Here is a 22,321-nt window from a genome sequence, read left to right on the forward strand (position 1 = left end):
TGACTTTTTACGCAACATCTGAGACCCAACAACACCTCTCCCGGGTGGGCTCGAACCTTCAACCTTTCGATTAACAGCTGTACGCGCTAATGATTGCGCCACGGAAACCCAAAAATTAAATGTTCGTCAGGTGTTGTGGAAAAACTCTGACATTTTACGTTACATCTGAGACCTCACAACACCGCTCCCGGATGGGCTCGAACCAACAACCTATTGGTTAACAGCCGAACGCGCTAACCATTGCGCCACGGAAGCCCAAAAATTAAATGGTCGTCAGGTGTTGTGGAAAAAACCTTGACTTTTTACGTCACATCTGAGACGTCACAACACCGCTCCCGGATGGGCTCGAACCACCAACCTATTGGTTAACAGCCGAACGCGCTAACCATTGAGCCACGGAAGCCCAAAAGTTAAATGCTCGTCAGGTATTGTGTAAAAACCTTGATTTTTTACGTCACATCTGAGACCTCACAACACCTTTCCCGGATGGGCTCGAACCACCAACCTATTGGTTAACAGCCGAACGCGCTAACCATTGAGCCACGGAAGCTCAGAAATTAAATGGTTGTCACGTATTGTGGAAAAGTTTTGACTTTTTACGCTACATCTGAGACCCCACAACACCTCTCCCGGGTGGGCTCGAACCTTCAACCTTTCGAATAACAGCTGAACGCGCTAATCATTGCGCCACGGAAGCCCAAAAATTAAATGCTCGTCAGGTATTGTGTAAAAATCTTGACTTTTTACGTCACATCTGAGACCTCACAACACCGCTCCCGGATGGGCTCGAACCACCAACCTATTGGTTAACAGCCCAACGCGCTAACCATTGCGCCACGGAAGCCCAAAAATTAAATGGTCTTCAGGTATTGTGGAAAAACCTTGACTTTTTACGTCACATCAGAGACGTCACAACATCGCTCCCGGATGGGCTCGAACCACCAACCTATCGGTTAACAGCCGAACGCGCTAACCATTGAGCCACGGAAGCTCAGAAATTAAATGGTTGTCACGTATTGTGGAAAAGTTTTGACTTTTTACGCAACATCTGAGACCCCACAACACCTCTCCCGGGTGGGCTCGAACCTTCAACCTTTCGATTAACAGCTGTACGCGCTAATCATTGCGCCACGGAAGCCCAAAAATTAAATGTTCGTCAGGTGTTGTGGAAAAACTCTGACATTTTACGTTACATCTGAGACCTCACAACACCGCTCCCGGATGGGCTCGAACCAACAACCTATTGGTTAACAGCCGAACGCGCTAACCATTGAGCCACGGAAGCTCAGAAATTAAATGGTTGTCACGTATTGTGGAAAAGTTTTGACTTTTTACGCTACATCTGAGACCCCACAACACCTCTCCCGGGTGAGCTCGAACCTTCAGCCTTTCGATTAACAGCTGAACGCGCTAATCATTGCGCCACGGAAGCCCAAAAATTAAATGTTCGTCAGGTGTTGTGGAAAAAACCTTGACTTTTTTCGTTACATCTGAGACCTCACAACACCGCTCCCGGATGGGCTCGAACCACCAACCTATTGGTTAACAGCCCAACGCGCTAACCATCGCGCCACGGAAGCCCAAAAATTAAATGGTCTTCAGGTATTGTGGAAAAACCTTGACTTTTTACGTCACATCTGAGACGTCACAACACCGCTCCCGGATGGGCTCGAACCACCAACCTATCGGTTAACAGCCGAACGCGCTAACCATTGAGCCACGGAAGCTCAGAAATTAAATGGTTGTCACGTATTGTGGAAAAGTTTTGACTTTTTACGCAACATCTGAGACCCCACAACACCTCTCCCGGGTGGGCTCGAACCTTCAACCTTTCGATTAACAGCTGTACGCGCTAATCATTGCGCCACGGAAGCCCAAAAATTAAATGTTCGTCAGGTGTTGTGGAAAAACTCTGACATTTTACGTTACATCTGAGACCTCACAACACCGCTCCCGGATGGGCTCGAACCACCAACCTATTGGTTAACAGCCGAACGCGCTAACCATTGACCCACGGAAGCTCAGAAATTAAATGGTTGTCAGGTATTGTGGATAAGTTATGACTTATTACGTAACATCTGAGACCCTACAACACCTCTCCCGGTTGGGCTCGAACCACCAACCTTTCGGTTAACAGCCGAACGCGCTAACCATTGCGCCAAGGAAGCCCAAAAAATAAATGGTCGTCAGGTATTGTGGAAAAACTTTGGCTTTCTACGTTACATTTGAGATTCCACATCACCCTCCCGGGTGGGCTCGAACCACCAACCTATTGGTTAACAACCGAACGCGCTAACCATTGCGCCACGGAAGCCCAAAAACTAAATGGTCGTCAGGTATGTGGAAAAACTTTGGTTTTCTACGTTACATTTGAGATCCCACAACACCGCTCCCGGGTGGGCTCAAACCACCAACCTATTGGTTAACAGCTGAACGCGCTAACCATTGCGCCACGGAAGCCCAAAAATTAAATGCTCGTCAGGTATTGTGTAAAAACCTTGACTTTTTACGTCACATCTGAGACCTCACAACACCGCTCCCGGATGGGCCCGAACCACCAACCTATTGGTTAACAGCCGAACGCGCTAACCATTGAGCCACGGAAGCTCAGAAATTAAATGGTTGTCACGTATTGTGGAAAATTTTTGACTTTTTTCGCTACATCTGAGACCCCACAACACCTCTCCTTGGTGGGCTCGAACCTGCAACCTTTCGATTAACAGCTGAACGCGCTAATCATTGCGCCACGGAAGCCCAAAAATTAAATGTTCGTCAGGTGTTGTGAAAAAACTTTGGCTTTCTACGTTACGTTTGAGATCCCACAACACCGCGCCCGGGTGGGCTCGAACCACCAACCTATTGGTTAACAGCCCAACGCGCTAACCATTGCGCCACGGAAGCCCAAAAATTAAATGGTCTTCAGGTATTGTGGAAAAACCTTGACTTTTTACGTCACATCTGAGACGTCACAACACCGCTCCCGGATGGGCTCGAACCACCAACCTATTGGTTAACAGCCGAACGCGCTAACCATTGAGCCACGGAAGCTCAGAAATTAAATGGTTGTCACGTATTGTGGATAAGTTATGACTTATTACGTTACATCTGAGACCCTACAACACCTCTCCCGGTTGGGCTCGAACCACCAACCTTTCGGTTAACAGCCGAACGCGCTAACCATTGCGCCTCGGAAGCCCAAAAATTAAATGTTCGTCAGGTATTGTGGAAAAAATCTGACATTTTACGTTACATCTGAGACCTCACATCACCGCTCCCGGGTGTGCTCGAACCACCAACTTATTGGTTTACAGCCGAACGCGCTATCCATTGCGCCACGGAAGCCCAAAAACTAAATGGTCGTCAGGTATTGTGGAAAAACATTGGCTTTCTACGTTACATTTGAGATCCCACATCACCCCTCCCGGGTGGGCTCGAACCACCAACCTATTGGTTAACAACCGAACGCGCTAACCATTGCGCCACGGAAGCCCAAAAACTAAATGGTCGTCAGGTATTGTGGAAAAACTTTGGTTTTCTACGTTACATTTGAGATCCCACAACACCGCTCCCGGGTGGGCTCAAACCACCAACCTATTGGTTAACAGCTGAACGCGCTAACCATTGCGCCACGGAAGCCCAAAAATTAAATGCTCGTCAGGTATTGTGTAAAAACCTTGACTTTTTACGTCACATCTGAGACCTCACAACACCGCTCCCGGATGGGCTCGAACCACCAACCTATTGGTTAACAGCCGAACGCGCTAACCATTGAGCCACGCAAGCTCAGAAATTAAATGGTTGTAACGTATTGTGGAAAAGTTTTGACTTTTTACGCTACATCTGAGACCCCACAACACCTTTCCCGGGTGGGCTCAACCTTCAACCTTTCGATTAACAGCTGAACGCGCTAATCATTGCGCCACGGAAGCCCAAAAATTAAATGTTCGTCAGGTGTTGTGGAAAAAACCTTGACTTTTTACGTTACATCTGAGACCTCACAACACCGCTCCCGGATGGGCTCGAACCACCAACCTATTGGTTAACAGCCCAACGCGCTAACCATTTAGCCACGGAAGCTCAGAAATTAAATGGTTGTCAGGTATTGTGGATAAGTTATGACTTATTACGTAACATCTGAGACCCTACAACACCTCTCCCGGTTGGGCTCGAACCACCAACCTTTCGGTTAACAGCCGAACGCGCTAACCATTGCGCCAAGGAAGCCCAAAAAATAAATGGTCGTCAGGTATTGCGGAAAAACTTTGGCTTTTTACGTTACATTTGAGATCCCACATCACCCCTCCCGGGAGGGCTCGAACCACCAACCTATTGGTTAACAACCGAACGCGCTAACCATTGCGCCACGGAAGCCCGAAAACTAAATGGTCGTCAGGTATTGTGGAAAAACTTTGGTTTTCTACGTTACATTTGAGATCCCACAACACCGCTCCCGGGTGGGCTCAAACCACCAACCTATTGGTTAACAGCTGAACGCGCTAACCATTGCGCCACGGAAGCCCAAAAATTAAATGCTCGTCAGGTATTGTTTAAAAATCTTGACATTTTACGTCACATCTGAGACCTCACAACACCGCTCCCGGATGGGCTCGAACCACCAACCTATTGGTTAACAGCCGAACGCGCTAACCATTGAGCCACGGAAGCTCAGAAATTAAATGGTTGTCACGTATTGTGGAAAAGTTTTGACTTTTTACGCTACATCTGAGACCCCACAACACCTCTCCCGGGTGGGCTCGAACCTTCAACCTTTCGATTAACAGCTGAACGCGCTAATCATTGCGCCACGGAAGCCCAAAAATTAAATGTTCGTCAGGTGTTGTGGAAAAAACTTTGACTTTTTACGTTACATCTGAGACCTCACAACACCGCTCCCGGATGGGCTCGAACCACCAACCTATTGGTTATCAGCCCAACGCGCTAACCATTGCGCCACGGAAGCCCAAAAATTAAATGGTCTTCAGGTATTGTGGAAAAACCTTGACTTTTTACGTCACATCTGAGACGTCACAACACCGCTCCCGGATGGGCTCGAACCACCAACCTATCGGTTAACAGCCGAACGCGCTAACCATTGAGCCACGGAAGCTCAGAAATTAAATGGTTGTCACGTATTGTGGAAAAGTTTTGACTTTTTACGCAACATCTGAGACCCCACAACACCTCTCCCGGGTGGGCTCGAACCTTCAACCTTTCGATTAAAAGCTGTACGCGCTAATCATTGCGCCACGGAAGCCCAAAAATTAAATGTTCGTCAGGTGTTGTGGAAAAACTCTGACATTTTACGTTACATCTGAGACCTCAAAACACCGCTCCCGGATGGGCTCGAACCACCAACCTATTGGTGAACAGCCGAACGCGCTAACCATTGAGCCACGGAAGCTCAGAAATTAAATGGTTGTCAGGTATTGTGGATAAGTTGTGACTTATTACGTTACATCTGAGACCCTACAACACCTCTCCCGGTTGTGCTCGAACCACCAACCTTTCGGTTAACAGCCGAACGCGCTAACCATTGCGCCAAGGAAGCACAAAAATTAAATGTTCGTCAGGTATTGTGGAAAAACCTTGACTTTTTACGTCACATCTGAGACCTCACAACACCGCTCCCGGATGAGCTCGAGCCACCAACCTATTGGTTAACAGCCGAACGCGCTAACCATTGAGCCACGGAAGCTCAGAAATTAAATGGTTGTCACGTATTGTGGAAAAGTTTTGACTTTTTACGCTACATCTGAGACCCCACAACACCTCTCCCGGGTGGGCTCGAACCTTCAACCTTTCGATTAAAAGCTGTACGCGCTAATCATTGCGCCACGGAAGCCCAAAAATTAAATGTTCGTCAGGTGTTGTGGAAAAACTCTGACATTTTACGTTACATCTGAGACCTCACAACACCGCTCCCGGATGGGCTCGAACCTCCAACCTATTGGTGAACAGCCGAACGCGCTAACCATTGAGCCACGGAAGCTCAGAAATTAAATGGTTGTCAGGTATTGTGGATAAGTTGTGACTTATTACGTTACATCTGAGACCCTACAACACCTCTCCCGGTTGTGCTCGAACCACCAACCTTTCGGTTAACAGCCGAACGCGCTAACCATTGCGCCAAGGAAACCCAAAAATTAAATGTTCGTCAGGTATTGTGGAAAAACCTTGACTTTTTACGTCACATCTGAGACCTCACAACACCGCTCCCGGATGAGCTCGAGCCACCAACCTATTGGTTAACAGCCGAACGCGCTAACCATTGAGCCACGGAAGCTCAGAAATTAAATGGTTGTCACGTATTGTGGAAAAGTTTTGACTTTTTACGCTACATCTGAGACCCCACAACACCTCTCCCGGGTGGGCTCGAACCTTCAACCTTTCGATTAACAGCTGAACGCGCTAATCATTGCGCCACGGAAGCTCAAAAATTAAATGTTCGTCAGGTATTGTGGAAAAACTCTGACATTTTACGTTACATCTGAGACCTCACAACACCGCTCCCGGAGGGGCTCGAACCACCAACCTATTGGTTAACAGCCGAACGCGCTAACCATTGCGCCACGGAAGCCCAAAAATTAAATGGTCGTCAGGTGTTGTGGAAAAAACCTTGACTTTTTACGTCACATCTGAGACGTCACAACACCGCTCCCGGATGGGCTCGAACCACCAACCTATTGGTTAACAGCCGAACGCGCTAACCATTGAGCCACGGAAGCCCAAAAGTTAAATGCTCGTCAGGTATTGTGTAAAAACCTTGACTTTTTACGTCACATCTGAGACCTCACAACACCTTTCCCGGATGGGCTCGAACCACCAACCTATTGGTTAACAGCCGAACGCGCTAACCATTGAGCCACGGAAGCTCAGAAATTAAATGGTTGTCACGTATTGTGGAAAAGTTTTGACTTTTTACGCTACATCTGAGACCCCACAACACCTCTCCCGGGTGGGCTCGAACCTTCAACCTTTCGATTAACAGCTGAACGCGCTAATCATTGCGCCACGGAAGCCCAAAAATTAAATGCTCGTCAGGTATTGTGTAAAAATCTTTGACTTTTTACGTTACATCTGAGACCTCACAACACCGCTCCCGGATGGGCTCGAACCACCAACCTATTGGTTAACAGCCCAACGCGCTAACCATTGCGCCACGGAAGCCCAAAAATTAAATGGTCTTCAGGTATTGTGGAAAAACCTTGACTTTTTACGTCACATCTGAGACGTCACAACACCGCTCCCGGATGGGCTCGAACCACCAACCTATCGGTTAACAGCCGAACGCGCTAACCATTGAGCCACGGAAGCTCAGAAATTAAATGGTTGTCACGTATTGTGGAAAAGTTTTGACTTTTTACGCAACATCTGAGACCCCACAACACCTCTCCCGGGTGGGCTCGAACCTTCAACCTTTCGATTAACAGCTGTACGCGCTAATCATTGCGCCACGGAAGCCCAAAAATTAAATGTTCGTCAGGTGTTGTGGAAAAACTCTGACATTTTACGTTACATCTGAGACCTCACAACACCGCTCCCGGATGGGCTCGAACCACCAACCTATTGGTGAACAGCCGAACGCGCTAACCATTGAGCCACGGAAGCTCAGAAATTAAATGGTTGTCAGGTATTGTGGATAAGTTGTGACTTATTATGTTACATCTGAGACCCTACAACACCTCTCCCGGTTGTGCTCGAACCACCAACCTTTCGGTTAACAGCCGAACGCGCTAACCATTGCGCCAAGGAAGCCCAAAAATTAAATGTTCGTCAGTTATTGTGGAAAAACCTTGACTTTTTACGTCACATCTGAGACCTCACAACACCGCTCCCGGATGAGCTCGAGCCACCAACCTATTGGTTAACAGCCGAACGCGCTAACCATTGAGCCACGGAAGCTCAGAAATTAAATGGTTGTCACGTATTGTGGAAAAGTTTTGACTTTTTACGCTACATCTGAGACCCCACAACACCTCTCCCGGGTGGGCTCGAACCTTCAACCTTTCGATTAACAGCTGAACGCGCTAATCATTGCGCCACGGAAGCTCAAAAATTAAATGTTCGTCAGGTATTGTGGAAAAACTCTGACATTTTACGTTACATCTGAGACCTCACAACACCGCTCCCGGAGGGGCTCGAACCACCAACCTATTGGTTAACAGCCGAACGCGCTAACCATTGCGCCACGGAAGCCCAAAAATTAAATGGTCGTCAGGTGTTGTGGAAAAAACCTTGACTTTTTACGTCACATCTGAGACGTCACAACACCGCTCCCGGATGGGCTCGAACCACCAACCTATTGGTTAACAGCCGAACGCGCTAACCATTGAGCCACGGAAGCCCAAAAGTTAAATGCTCGTCAGGTATTGTGTAAAAACCTTGACTTTTTACGTCACATCTGAGACCTCACAACACCTTTCCCGGATGGGCTCGAACCACCAACCTATTGGTTAACAGCCGAACGCGCTAACCATTGAGCCACGGAAGCTCAGAAATTAAATGGTTGTCACGTATTGTGGAAAAGTTTTGACTTTTTACGCTACATCTGAGACCCCACAACACCTCTCCCGGGTGGGCTCGAACCTTCAACCTTTCGATTAACAGCTGAACGCGCTAATCATTGCGCCACGGAAGCCCAAAAATTAAATGCTCGTCAGGTATTGTGTAAAAATCTTTGACTTTTTACGTTACATCTGAGACCTCACAACACCGCTCCCGGATGGGCTCGAACCACCAACCTATTGGTTAACAGCCCAACGCGCTAACCATTGCGCCACGGAAGCCCAAAAATTAAATGGTCTTCAGGTATTGTGGAAAAACCTTGACTTTTTACGTCACATCTGAGACGTCACAACACCGCTCCGGGATGGGCTCGAACCACCAACCTATCGGTTAACAGCCGAACGCGCTAACCATTGAGCCACGGAAGCTCAGAAATTAAATGGTTGTCACGTATTGTGGAAAAGTTTTGACTTTTTACGCAAAATCTGAGACCCCACAACACCTCTCCCGGGTGGGCTCGAACCTTCAACCTTTCGATTAACAGCTGTACGCGCTAATCATTGCGCCACGGAAGCCCAAAAATTAAATGTTCGTCAGGTGTTGTGGAAAAACTCTGACATTTTACGTTACATCTGAGACCTCACAACACCGCTCCCGGATGGGCTCGAACCACCAACCTATTGGTGAACAGCCGAACGCGCTAACCATTGAGCCACGGAAGCTCAGAAATTAAATGGTTGTCAGGTATTGTGGATAAGTTATGACTTATCACGTTACATCTGAGACCCTACAACACCTCTCCCGGTTGTGCTCGAGCCACCAACCTTTCGGTTAACAGCCGAACGCGCTAACCATTGCGCCAAGGAAGCCCAAAAATTAAATGTTCGTCAGGTATTGTGGAAAAACCTTGACTTTTTACGTCACATCTGAGACCTCACAACACCGCTCCCGGATGAGCTCGAGCCACCAACCTATTGGTTAACAGCCGAACGCGCTAACCATTGAGCCACGGAAGCTCAGAAATTAAATGGTTGTCACGTATTGTGGAAAAGTTTTGACTTTTTACGCTACATCTGAGACCCCACAACACCTCTCCCGGGTGGGCTCGAACCTTCAACCTTTCGATTAACAGCTGAACGCGCTAATCATTGCGCCACGGAAGCTCAAAAATTAAATGTTCGTCAGGTATTGTGGAAAAACTCTGACATTTTACGTTACATCTGAGACCTCACAACACCGCTCCCGGAGGGGCTCGAACCACCAACCTATTGGTTTACAGCCGAACGCGCTAACCATTGCGCCACGGAAGCCCAAAAATTAAATGGTCGTCAGGTGTTGTGGAAAAAACCTTGACTTTTTACGTCACATCTGAGACGTCACAACACCGCTCCCGGATGGGCTCGAACCACCAACCTATTGGTTAACAGCCGAACGCGCTAACCATTGAGCCACGGAAGCCCAAAAGTTAAATGCTCGTCAGGTATTGTGTAAAAACCTTGATTTTTTACGTCACATCTGAGACCTCACAACACCTTTCCCGGATGGGCTCGAACCACCAACCTATTGGTTAACAGCCGAACGCGCTAACCATTGAGCCACGGAAGCTCAGAAATTAAATGGTTGTCACGTATTGTGGAAAAGTTTTGACTTTTTACGCTACATCTGAGACCCCACAACACCTCTCCCGGGTGGGCTCGAACCTTCAACCTTTCGAATAACAGCTGAACGCGCTAATCATTGCGCCACGGAAGCCCAAAAATTAAATGCTCGTCAGGTATTGTGTAAAAATCTTGACTTTTTACGTCACATCTGAGACCTCACAACACCGCTCCCGGATGGGCTCGAACCACCAACCTATTGGTTAACAGCCGAACGCGCTAACCATTGAGCCACGGAAGCTCAGAAATTAAATGGTTGTCACGTATTGTGGAAAAGTTTTGACTTTTTACGCAACATCTGAGACCCCACAACACCTCTCCCGGGTGGGCTCGAACCTTCAACCTTTCGATTAACAGCTGAACGCGCTAATCATTGCGCCACGGAAGCCCAAAAATTAAATGTTCGTCAGGTGTTGTGGAAAAAACTTTGATTTTTACGTTACATCTGAGACCTCACAACACCGCTCCCGGATGGGCTCGAACCACCAACCTATTGGTGAACAGCCGAACGCGCTAACCATTGAGCCACGGAAGCTCAGAAATTAAATGGTTGTCAGGTATTGTGGATAAGTTATGACTTATTACGTTACATCTGAGACCCTACAACACCTCTCCCGGTTGTGCTCGAACCACCAACCTTTCGGTTAACAGCCGAACGCGCTAACCATTGCGCCAAGGAAGCCCAATAATTAAATGTTCGTCAGGTATTGTGGAAAAACCTTGACTTTTTACGTCACATCTGAGACCTCACAACACCGCTCCCGGATGAGCTCGAGCCACCAACCTATTGGTTAACAGCCGAACGCGCTAACCATTGAGCCACGAAAGCTCAGAAATTAAATGGTTGTCACGTATTGTGGAAAAACTCTGACATTTTACGTTACATCTGAGACCTCACAACACCGCTCCCGGAGGGGCTCGAACCACCAACCTATTGGTTAACAGCCGAACGCGCTAACCATTGAGCCACGGAAGCTCAGAAATTAAATGGTTGTCACGTATTGTGGAAAGGTTTTGACTTTTTACGCAACATCTGAGACCCCACAACACCTCTCCCAGGTGGGCTCGAACCTTCAACCTTTCGATTAACAGCTGTACGCGCTAATCATTGCGCCACGGAAGCCCAAAAATTAAATGTTCGTCAGGTGTTGTGGAAAAACTCTGACATTTTACGTTACATCTGAGACCTCACAACACCGCTCCCGGATGGGCTCGAACCAACAACCTATTGGTTAACAGCCGAACGCGCTAACCATTGCGCCACGGAAGCCCAAAAATTAAATGGTCGTCAGGTGTTGTGGAAAAAACCTTGACTTTTTACGTCACATCTGAGACGTCACAACACCGCTCCCGGATGGGCTCAAACCACCAACCTATTGGTTAACAGCCGAACGCGCTAACCATTGAGCCACGGAAGCCCAAAAGTTAAATGCTCGTCAGGTATTGTGTAAAAACCTTGATTTTTTACGTCACATCTGAGACCTCACAACACCTTTCCCGGATGGGCTCGAACCACCAACCTATTGGTTAACAGCCGAACGCGCTAACCATTGAGCCACGGAAGCTCAGAAATTAAATGGTTGTCACGTATTTTGGAAAAGTTTTGACTTTTTACGCTACATCTGAGACCCCACAACACCTCTCCCGGGTGGGCTCGAACATTCAACCTTTCGAATAACAGCTGAACGCGCTAATCATTGCGCCACGGAAGCCCAAAAATTAAATGCTCGTCAGGTATTGTGTAAAAATCTTGACTTTTTACGTCACATCTGAGACCTCACAACACCGCTCCCGGATGGGCTCGAACCACCAACCTATTGGTTAACAGCCGAACGTGCTAACCATTGAGCCACGGAAGCTCAGAAATTAAATGGTTGTCACGTATTGTGGAAAAGTTTTGACTTTTTACGCAACATCTGAGACCCCACAACACCTCTCCCGGGTGGGCTCGAACCTTCAACCTTTCGATTAACAGCTGAACGCGCTAATCATTGCGCCACGGAAGCCCAAAAATTAAATGTTCGTCAGGTGTTGTGGAAAAAACTTTGACTTTTTACGTTACATCTGAGACCTCACAACACCGCTCCCGGATGGGCTCGAACCACCAACCTATTGGTGAACAGCCGAACGCGCTAACCATTGAGCCACGGAAGCTCAGAAATTAAATGGTTGTCAGGTATTGTGGATAAGTTATGACTTATTACGTTACATCTGAGACCCTACAACACCTCTCCCGGTTGTGCTCGAACCACCAACCTTTCGGTTAACAGCCGAACGCGCTAACCATTGCGCCAAGGAAGCCCAAAAATTAAATGTTCGTCAGGTATTGTGGAAAAACCTTGACTTTTTACGTAACATCTGAGACCTCACAACACCGCTCCCGGATGAGCTCGAGCCACCAACCTATTGGTTAACAGCCGAACGCGCTAACCATTGAGCCACGGAAGCTCAGAAATTAAATGGTTGTCACGTATTGTGGAAAAACTCTGACATTTTACGTTACATCTGAGACCTCACAACACCGCTCCCGGAGGGGCTCGAACCACCAACCTATTGGTTAACAGCCGAACGCGCTAACCATTGCGCCACGGAAGCCCAAAAATTAAATGGTCGTCAGGTGTTGTGGAAAAAACCTTGACTTTTTACGTCACATCTGAGACGTCACAACACCGCTCCCGGATGGGCTCGAACCACCAACCTATTGGTTAACAGCCGAACGCGCTAACCATTGAGCCACGAAAGCTCAGAAATTAAATGGTTGTCACGTATTGTGGAAAGGTTTTGACTTTTTACGCAACATCTGAGACCCAACAACACCTCTCCCGGGTGGGCTCGTACCTTCAACCTTTCGATTAACAGCTGTACGCGCTAATCATTGCGCCACGGAAGCCCAAAAATTAAATGTTCGTCAGGTGTTGTGGAAAAACTCTGACATTTTACGTTACATCTGAGACCTCACAACACCGCTCCCGGATGGGCTCGAACCAACAACCTATTGGTTAACAGCCGAACGCGCTAACCATTGCGCCACGGAAGCCCAAAAATTAAATTTTCGTCAGGTGTTGTGGAAAAAACCTTGACTTTTTACGTCACATCTGAGACGTCACAACACCGCTCCCGGATGGGCTCGAACCACCAACCTATTGGTTAACAGCCGAACGCGCTAACCATTGAGCCACGGAAGCCCAAAAGTTAAATGCTCGTCAGGTATTGTGTAAAAACCTTGATTTTTTACGTCACATCTGAGACCTCACAACACCTTTCCCGGATGGGCTCGAACCACCAACCTATTGGTTAACAGCCGAACGCGCTAACCATTGAGCCACGGAAGCTCAGAAATTAAATGGTTGTCACGTATTGTGGAAAAGTTTTGACTTTTTACGCTACATCTGAGACCCCACAACACCTCTCCCGGGTGGGCTCGAACCTTCAACCTTTCGAATAACAGCTGAACGCGCTAATCATTGCGCCACGGAAGCCCAAAAATTAAATGCTCGTCAGGTATTGTGTAAAAATCTTGACTTTTTACGTCACATCTGAGACCTCACAACACCGCTCCCGGATGGGCTCGAACCACCAACCTATTGGTTAACAGCCGAACGCGCTAACCATTGAGCCACGGAAGCTCAGAAATTAAATGGTTGTCACGTATTGTGGAAAAGTTTTGACTTTTTACGCTACATCTGAGACCCCACAACACCTCTCCCGGGTGGGCTCGAACCTTCAACCTTTCGATTAACAGCTGAACGCGCTAATCATTGCGCCACGGAAGCCCAAAAATTAAATGTTCGTCAGGTGTTGTGGAAAAAACTTTGACTTTTTACGTTACATCTGAGACCTCACAACACCGCTCCCGGATGGGCTCGAACCACCAACCTATTGGTTAACAGCCCAACGCGCTAACCATTGCGCCACGGAAGCCCAAAAATTAAATGGTCTTCAGGTATTGTGGAAAAACCTTGACTTTTTACGTCACATCAGAGACGTCACAACATCGCTCCCGGATGGGCTCGAACCACCAACCTATCGGTTAACAGCCGAACGCGCTAACCATTGAGCCACGGAAGCTCAGAAATTAAATGGTTGTCACGTATTGTGGAAAAATTTTGACTTTTTACGCAACATCTGAGACCCCACAACACCTCTCCCGGGTGGGCTCGAACCTTCAACCTTTCGATTAACAGCTGTACGCGCTAATCATTGCGCCACGGAAGCCCAAAAATTAAATGTTGGTCAGGTGTTGTGGAAAAAACCTTGACTTTTTACGTTACATCTGAGACCTCACAACACCGCTCCCGGATGGGCTCGAACCACCAACCTATTGGTTAACAGCCCAACGCGCTAACCATTGCGCCACGGAAGCCCAGAAATTAAATGTTCTTCAGGTATTGTGGAAAAACCTTGACTTTTTACGTCACATCTAAGACGTCACAACACCGCTCCCGGATGGGCTCGAACCACCAACCTATCGGTTAACAGCCGAACGCGCTAACCATTGAGCCACGGAAGCTCAGAAATTAAATGGTTGTCACGTATTGTGGAAAAGTTTTGACTTTTTACGCAACATCTGAGACCCCACAACACCGCTCCCGGATGGGCTCGAACCACCAACCTATTGGTTAACAGCCGAACGCGCTAACCATTGAGCCACGGAAGCCCAAAAGTTAAATGCTCGTCAGGTATTGTGTAAAAACCTTGACTTTTTACGTCACATCTGAGACCTCACAACACCGCTCCCGGATGGGCTCGAACCACCAACCTATTGGTTAACAGCCCAACGCGCTAACCATTGCGCCACGGAAGCCCAAAAATTAAATGGTCTTCAGGTATTGTGGAAAAACTTTGACTTTTTACGTCACATCAGAGACGTCACAACATCGCTCCCGGATGGGCTCGAACCACCAACCTATCGGTTAACAGCCGAACGCGCTAACCATTGAGCCACGGAAGCTCAGAAATTAAATGGTTGTCACGTATTGTGGAAAAGTTTTGACTTTTTACGCAACATCTGAGACCCCACAACACCTCTCCCGGGTGGGCTCGAACCTTCAACCTTTCGATTAACAGCTGTACGCGCTAATCATTGCGCCACGGAAGCCCAAAAATTAAATGTTCGTCAGGTGTTGTGGAAAAACTCTGACATTTTACGTTACATCTGAGACCTCACAACACCGCTCCCGGATGGGCTCGAACCAACAACCTATTGGTTAACAGCCGAACGCGCTAACCATTGAGCCACGGAAGCTCAGAAATTAAATGGTTGTCAGGTATTGTGGATAAGTTATGACTTATTACGTAACATCTGAGACCCTACAACACCTCTCCCGGTTGGGCTAGAACCACCAACCTTTCGGTTAACAGCCGAACGCGCTAACCATTGCGCCAAGGAAGCCCAAAAAATAAATGGTCGTCAGGTATTGTGGAAAAACTTTGGCTTTCTACGTTACATTTGAGATCCCACATCACCCCTCCCGGGAGGGCTCGAACCACCAACCTATTGGTTAACAACCGAACGCGCTAACCATTGCGCCACGGAAGCCCAAAAACTAAATGGTCGTCAGGTATTGTGGAAAAACTTTGGTTTTCTACGTTACATTTGAGATCCCACAACACCGCTCCCGGGTGGGCTCAAACCACCAACCTATTGGTTAACAGCTGAACGCGCTAACCATTGCGCCACGGAAGCCCAAAAATTAAATGCTCGTCAGGTATTGTGTAAAAATCTTGACTTTTTACGTCACATCTGAGACCTCACAACACCGCTCCCGGATGGGCTCGAACCACCAACCTATTGGTTAACAGCCGAACGCGCTAACCATTGAGCCACGGAAGCTCAGAAATTAAACGGTTGTCACGTATTGTGGAAAAGTTTTGACTTTTTACGCTACATCTGAGACCCCACAACACCTCTCCCGGGTGGGCTCGAACCTTCAACCTTTCGATTAACAGCTGAACGCGCTAATCATTGCGCCACGGAAGCCCAAAAATTAAATGTTCGTCAGGTGTTGTGGAAAAAACCTTGACTTTTTACGTTACATCTGAGACCTCACAACACCGCTCCCGGATGGGCTCGAACCACCAACCTATTGGTTAACCGCCCAACGCGCTAACCATTGCGCCACGGAAGCCCAAAAATTAAATGGTCTTCAGGTATTGTGGAAAAACCTTGACTTTTTACGTCACATCTGAGACGTCACAACACCGCTCCCGGATGGGCTCGAACCACCAACCTATCGGTTAACAGCCGAACGCGCTAACCATTGAGCCACGGAAGCTCAGAAATTAAATGGTTGTCACGTATTGTGGAAAAGTTTTGACTTTTTACGCAACATCTGAGACCCCACAACACCTCTCCCGGGTGGGCTCGAACCTTCAACCTTTCGATTAACAGCTGTACGCGCTAATCATTGCGCCACGGAAGCCCAAAAATTAAATGTTCGTCAGGTGTTGTGGAAAAACTCTGACATTTTACGTTACATCTGAGACCTCACAACACCGCTCCCGGATGGGCTCGAACCACCAACCTATTGGTTAACAGCCGAACGCGCTAACCATTGAGCCACGGAAGCTCAGAAATTAAATGGTTGTCAGGTATTGTGGATAAGTTATGACTTATTACGTAACATCTGAGACCCTACAACACCTCTCCCGGTTGGGGTCGAACCACCAACCTTTCGGTTAACAGCCGAACGCGCTAACCATTGCGCCAAGGAAGCCCAAAAAATAAATGGTCGTCAGGTATTGTGGAAAAACTTTGGCTTTCTACGTTACATTTGAGATCCCACATCACCCCTCCCGGGAGGGCTCGAACCACCAACCTATTGGTTAACAACCGAACGCGCTAACCATTGCGCCACGGAAGCCCAAAAACTAAATGCTCGTCAGGTATTGTGGAAAAACTTTGGTTTTCTACGTTACATTTGAGATCCCACAACACCGCTCCCGGGTGGGCTCAAACCACCAACCTATTGGTTAACAGCTGAACGCGCTAACCATTGCGCCACGGAAGCCCAAAAATTAAATGCTCGTCAGGTATTGTGTAAAAATCTTGACTTTTTACGTCACATCTGAGACCTCACAACACCGCTCCCGGATGGGCTCGAACCACCAACCTATTGGTTAACAGCCGAACGCGCTAACCATTGAGCCACGGAAGCTCAGAAATTAAATGGTTGTCACGTATTGTGGAAAAACTCTGACATTTTACGCTATATCTGAGACCCCACAACACCTCTCCCGGGTGGGCTCGAACCTTCAACCTTTCGATTAACAGCTGTACGCGCTAATCATTGCGCCACGGAAGCCCAAAAATTAAATGTTCGTCAGGTGTTGTGGAAAAATCCTTGACTTTTTACGTTACATCTGAGACCTCACAACACCGCTCCCGGATGGGCTCGAACCACCAACCTATTGGTTAACAGCCCAACGTGCTAACCATTGCGCCAAGGAAGCCCAAAAATTAAATGTTCGTCAGGTATTGTGGAAAAACCTTGACTTTTTACGTCACATCTGAGACCTCACAACACCGCTCCCGGATGAGCTCGAGCCACCAACCTATTGGTTAACAGCCGAACGCGCTAACCATTGAGCCACGGAAGCTCAGAAATTAAATGGTTGTCACGTATTGTGGAAAAGTTTTGACTTTTTACGCTACATCTGAGACCCCACAACACCTCTCCCGGGTGGGCTCGAACCTTCAACCTTTCGATTAACAGCTGAACGCGCTAATCATTGCGCCACGGAAGCTCAAAAATTAAATGTTCGTCAGGTATTGTGGAAAAACTCTGACATTTTACGTTACATCTGAGACCTCACAACACCGCTCCCGGATGGGCTCGAACCACCAACCTATTGGTTAACAGCCGAACGCGCTAACCATTGCGCCACGGAAGCCCAAAAATTAAATGGTCGTCAGGTGTTGTGGAAAAAACCTTGACTTTTTACGTCACATCTGAGACGTCACAACACCGCTCCCGGATGGGCTCGAACCACCAACCTATTGGTTAACAGCCGAACGCGCTAACCATTGAGCCACGGAAGCCCAAAAGTTAAATGCTCGTCAGGTATTGTGTAAAAACCTTGACTTTTTACGTCACATCTGAGACCTCACAACACCTTTCCCGGATGGGCTCGAACCACCAACCTATTGGTTAACAGCCGAACGCGCAAACCATTGAGCCACGGAAGCTCAGAAATTAAATGGTTGTCACGTATTGTGGAAAAGTTTTGACTTTTTACGCAACATCTGAGACCCCACAACACCTCTCCTGGGTGGGCTCGAACCTTCAACCTTTCGATTAACAGCTGTACGCGCTAATCATTGCGCCACGGAAGCCCAAAAATTAAATGTTCGTCAGGTGTTGTGGAAAAACTCTGACATTTTACGTTACATCTGAGACCTCACAACACCGCTCCCGGATGAGCTCGAACCACCAACCTATTGGTTAACAGCCGAACGCGCTAACCATTGAGCCACGGAAGCTCAGAAATTAAATGGTTGTCAGGTATTGTGGATAAGTTATGACTTATTACGTTACATCTGAGACCCCACAACACCTCTCCCGGGTGGGCCCGAACCTTCAACCTTTCGATTAACAGCTGAACGCGCTAATCATTGCGCCACGGAAGCTCAAAAATTAAATGTTCGTCAGGTATTGTGGAAAAACTCTGACATTTTACGTTACATCTGAGACCTCACAACACCGCTCCCGGATGGGCTCGAACCACCAACCTATTGGTTAACAGCCGAACGCGCTAACCATTGCGCCACGGAAGCCCAAAAATTAAATGGTCGTCAGGTGTTGTAGAAAAAACCTTGACTTTTTACGTCACATCTGAGACGTCACAACACCGCTCCCGGATGGGCTCGAACCACCAACCTATTGGTTTACAGCCGAACGCGCTAACCATTGCGCCACGGAAGCCCAAAAATTAAATGGTCGTCAGGTATTGTGGATAAGTTATGACTTATTACGTTACATCTGAGACCCTACAACACCTCTCCGGGTTGGGCTCGAACCACCAACCTATTGGTTAACAACCAAACGCGCTAACCATTGCGCCAAGGAATCCCAAAAACTAAATGGTCGTCAGGTATTGTGGAAAAACTTTGGTTTTCTACGTTACATTTGAGACCCTACAACACCTCTCCCGGTTGGGCTCGAACCACCAACCTTTCGGTTAACAGCCGAACGCGCTAACCATTGCGCCAAGGAAGCCCAAAAAATAAATGGTCGTCAGGTATTGTGGAAAAACTTTGGCTTTCTACGTTACATTTGAGATTCCACATCACCCCTCCCGGGTGGGCTCGAACCACCAACCTATTGGTTAACAACCGAACGCGCTAACCATTGCGCCACGGTAGCCCAAAAACAAAATGGTCGTCAGGTATTGTGGAAAAACTTTGGTTTTCTACGTTACATTTGAGATCCCACAACACCGCTCCCGGGTGGGCTCAAACCACCAATCTATTGGTTAACAGCCGAACGCGCTAACCATTGAGCCACGGAAGCTCAGAAATTAAATGGTTGTCACGTATTGTGGAAAAGTTTTGACTTTTTACGCTACATCTGAGACCCCACAACACCTCTCCCGGGTGGGCTCGAACCTGCAACCTTTCGATTAACAGCTGAACGCGCTAATCATTGCGCCACGGAAGCCCAAAAATTAAATGTTCGTCAGGTGTTGTGGAAAAAACCTTGGGTTTTTACGTTACATCTGAGACCTCACAACACCGCTCCCGGATGGGCTCGAACCACCAACCTATTGGTTAACAGCCGAACGCGCTAACCATTGCGCCACGGAAGCCCAAAAGTTAAATGCTCGTCAGGTATTGTGTAAAAACCTTGACTTTTACGTCACATCTGAGACCTCACAACACCGCTCCCGGATGGGCTAGAACCACCAACCTATTGGTTAACAGCCGAACGCGCTAACCATTGCGCCACGGAAGCCCAAAAATTAAATGGTCGTCAGGTATTGTGGAAAAACTTTGGCTTTCTACGTTACATTTGAGATCCCACAACACCGCTCCCGGGTGGGCTCGATCCACCAACCTATTGGCTAACAGCCGAACGCGCTAACCATTGAGCCACGGAAGCTCCCAGCCGAACGCGCTAACCATTGCGCCACGGAAGCACAAAAGTTAAATGCTCGTCAGGTATTGTGTAAAAACCTTGACTTTTTACGTCACATCTGAGACCTCACAACACCGCTCCCGGATGGGCTCGAACCACCAACCTATTGGTTAACAGCCGAACGCGCTAACCATTGCGCCACGGAAGCCCAAAAGTTAAATGCTCGTTAGGTATTGTGTAAAAACCTTGACTTTTTACGTCACATCTGAGACCTCACAACACCGCTCCCGGATGGGCTCGAACCACCAACCTATTGGTTAACAGCCGAACGCGCTAACCATTGCGCCACGGAAGCCCAAAAGTTAAATGCTCGTCAGGTATTATGTAAAAACCTTGACTTTTTACGTCACATCTGAGACCTCACAACACCGCTCCCGGATGGGGTCGAACCACCAACCTATTGGTTAACAGCCGAACGCGCTAACTATTGCGCCACGGAAGCCCAAAAATTAAATGGTCGTCAGGTATTGTGGAAAAACTTTGGCTTTCTACGTTACATTTGAGATCACACAACACCGCTCCCGGATGGGCTCGAACCACCAACCTATTGGTTAACAGCCGAACGCGCTAACCATTGATCCACGGAAGCTCAGAAATTAAATGATTGTCAGGTATTGTGGAAAAACTTTGGCTTTCTACGTTACATTTGAGATCCCACAACACCGCTCCCGGGTGGGCTCGATCCACCAACCTATTGGCTAACAGCCGAACGCGCTAACCATTGAGCCACGGAAGCTCCCAGCCGAACGCGCTAACCATTGCGCCACGGAAGCACAAAAGTTAAATGCTCGTCAGGTATTGTGTAAAAACCTTGACTTTTTACGTCACATCTGAGACCTCACAACACCGCTCCCGGATGGGCTCGAACCACCAACCTATTGGTTAACAGCCGAACGCGCTAACCATTGCGCCACGGAAGCCCAAAAGTTAAATGCTCGTTAGGTATTGTGTAAAAACCTTGACTTTCTACGTTACATTTGAGACCCCACAACACCTTTCCCGGGTGGGCTCGAACCACCAACCTTTCGATTAACAGCTGAACGCGCTAACCATTGCGCCACGGAAGCCCAAAAATTAAATGCTCGTCAGGTATTGTGTAAAAACCTTGACTTTTTACGTCACATCTGAGACCTCACAACACCGCTCCCGGATGGGCTCGAACCACCAACCTATTGGTTAACAGCCGAACGCGCTAACCATTGCGCCACGGAAGCCAAAAAGTTAAATGCTCGTCAGGTATTGTGTAAAAACCTTGACTTTTTACGTCAAATCTGAGACCTCACAACACCGCTCCCGGATGGGGTCGAACCACCAACCTATTGGTTCACAGCCGAACGCGCTAACCATTGCGCCACGGAAGCCCAAAAATTAAATGGTTGTCACGTTAGAGCCAATCCGGGAGCGGTGTTGTGAGGTCTCAGATGTGACGTAAAAAGTCAAGGTTTTTACACAATACCTGACGAGCATTTAACTTTTGGGCTTCCGTGGCGCAATGGTTAGCGCGTTCGGCTGTTAACCAATAGGTTGGTGGTTCGAGCCCATCCGGGAGCGGTGTTGTGAGGTCTCAGATGTGACGTAAAAAGTCAAGGTTTTTACATAATACCTGACGAGCATTTAACTTTTGGGCTTCCGTGGCGCAATGCTTAGCGCGCTCAACTGTTATACAAAAGATTGAAGGTTCGAGCCCACCCGGGAGCGGTGTTGTGAGGTCTCAGATGTGACGTAAGAAGTCAAGGTTTTTCCACAATACCTGACGACCATTTAATATTTGGGCTTCCGTGGCGCAATGGTTAGCGCGTTCGGCTGTTAACCGACTGAAAGGTTGGTGGTTCGAGCCCATCTGGGAGCGGTGTTGTGAGGTCTCAGATGTAACGTAAAAAGTCAAGTTTTTCCACAATACCTGACAACCATTTAATTTATGGGCTTCCGTGGCGCAATGGTTAGCGCGTTCAGCTGCAATTCAGAAGACTGGTTGTTTGAGCCCTCCCTGGAGCGGTGTTGTGACGTCTCAGATGTAACGTA

The 22,321-nt window shown here is 47.9% G+C and overlaps 4 non-coding genes across 4 annotated transcripts; all 4 read right to left on the reverse strand.

Moving 5' to 3' along the window:
* Positions 1 to 4,887: 4,887 nt before the first annotated feature.
* On the reverse strand, positions 4,888 to 4,960 carry TRNAI-GAU (transfer RNA isoleucine (anticodon GAU)). Its single transcript has one exon. It is a non-coding gene; the product is annotated as a tRNA-Ile (tRNA).
* Positions 4,961 to 9,742: 4,782 nt separating this feature from the next.
* On the reverse strand, positions 9,743 to 9,815 carry TRNAY-GUA (transfer RNA tyrosine (anticodon GUA)). Its single transcript has one exon. It is a non-coding gene; the product is annotated as a tRNA-Tyr (tRNA).
* Positions 9,816 to 19,014: 9,199 nt separating this feature from the next.
* TRNAY-GUA (transfer RNA tyrosine (anticodon GUA)) lies at positions 19,015 to 19,087 on the reverse strand. The gene has a single exon. It is a non-coding gene; the product is annotated as a tRNA-Tyr (tRNA).
* Positions 19,088 to 21,587: 2,500 nt separating this feature from the next.
* On the reverse strand, positions 21,588 to 21,660 carry TRNAH-GUG (transfer RNA histidin (anticodon GUG)). Its single transcript has one exon. It is a non-coding gene; the product is annotated as a tRNA-His (tRNA).
* Between the last annotated feature and the right edge of the window lie 661 nt (positions 21,661 to 22,321).

The sequence above is a fragment of the Phalangium opilio genome, unplaced genomic scaffold (genome assembly GCF_054372755.1).
Source record: "Phalangium opilio isolate 3A_F unplaced genomic scaffold, DU_Popi_V2 ptg000101l_1, whole genome shotgun sequence".
Lineage (NCBI taxonomy): Eukaryota > Metazoa > Arthropoda > Arachnida > Opiliones > Phalangiidae > Phalangium > Phalangium opilio.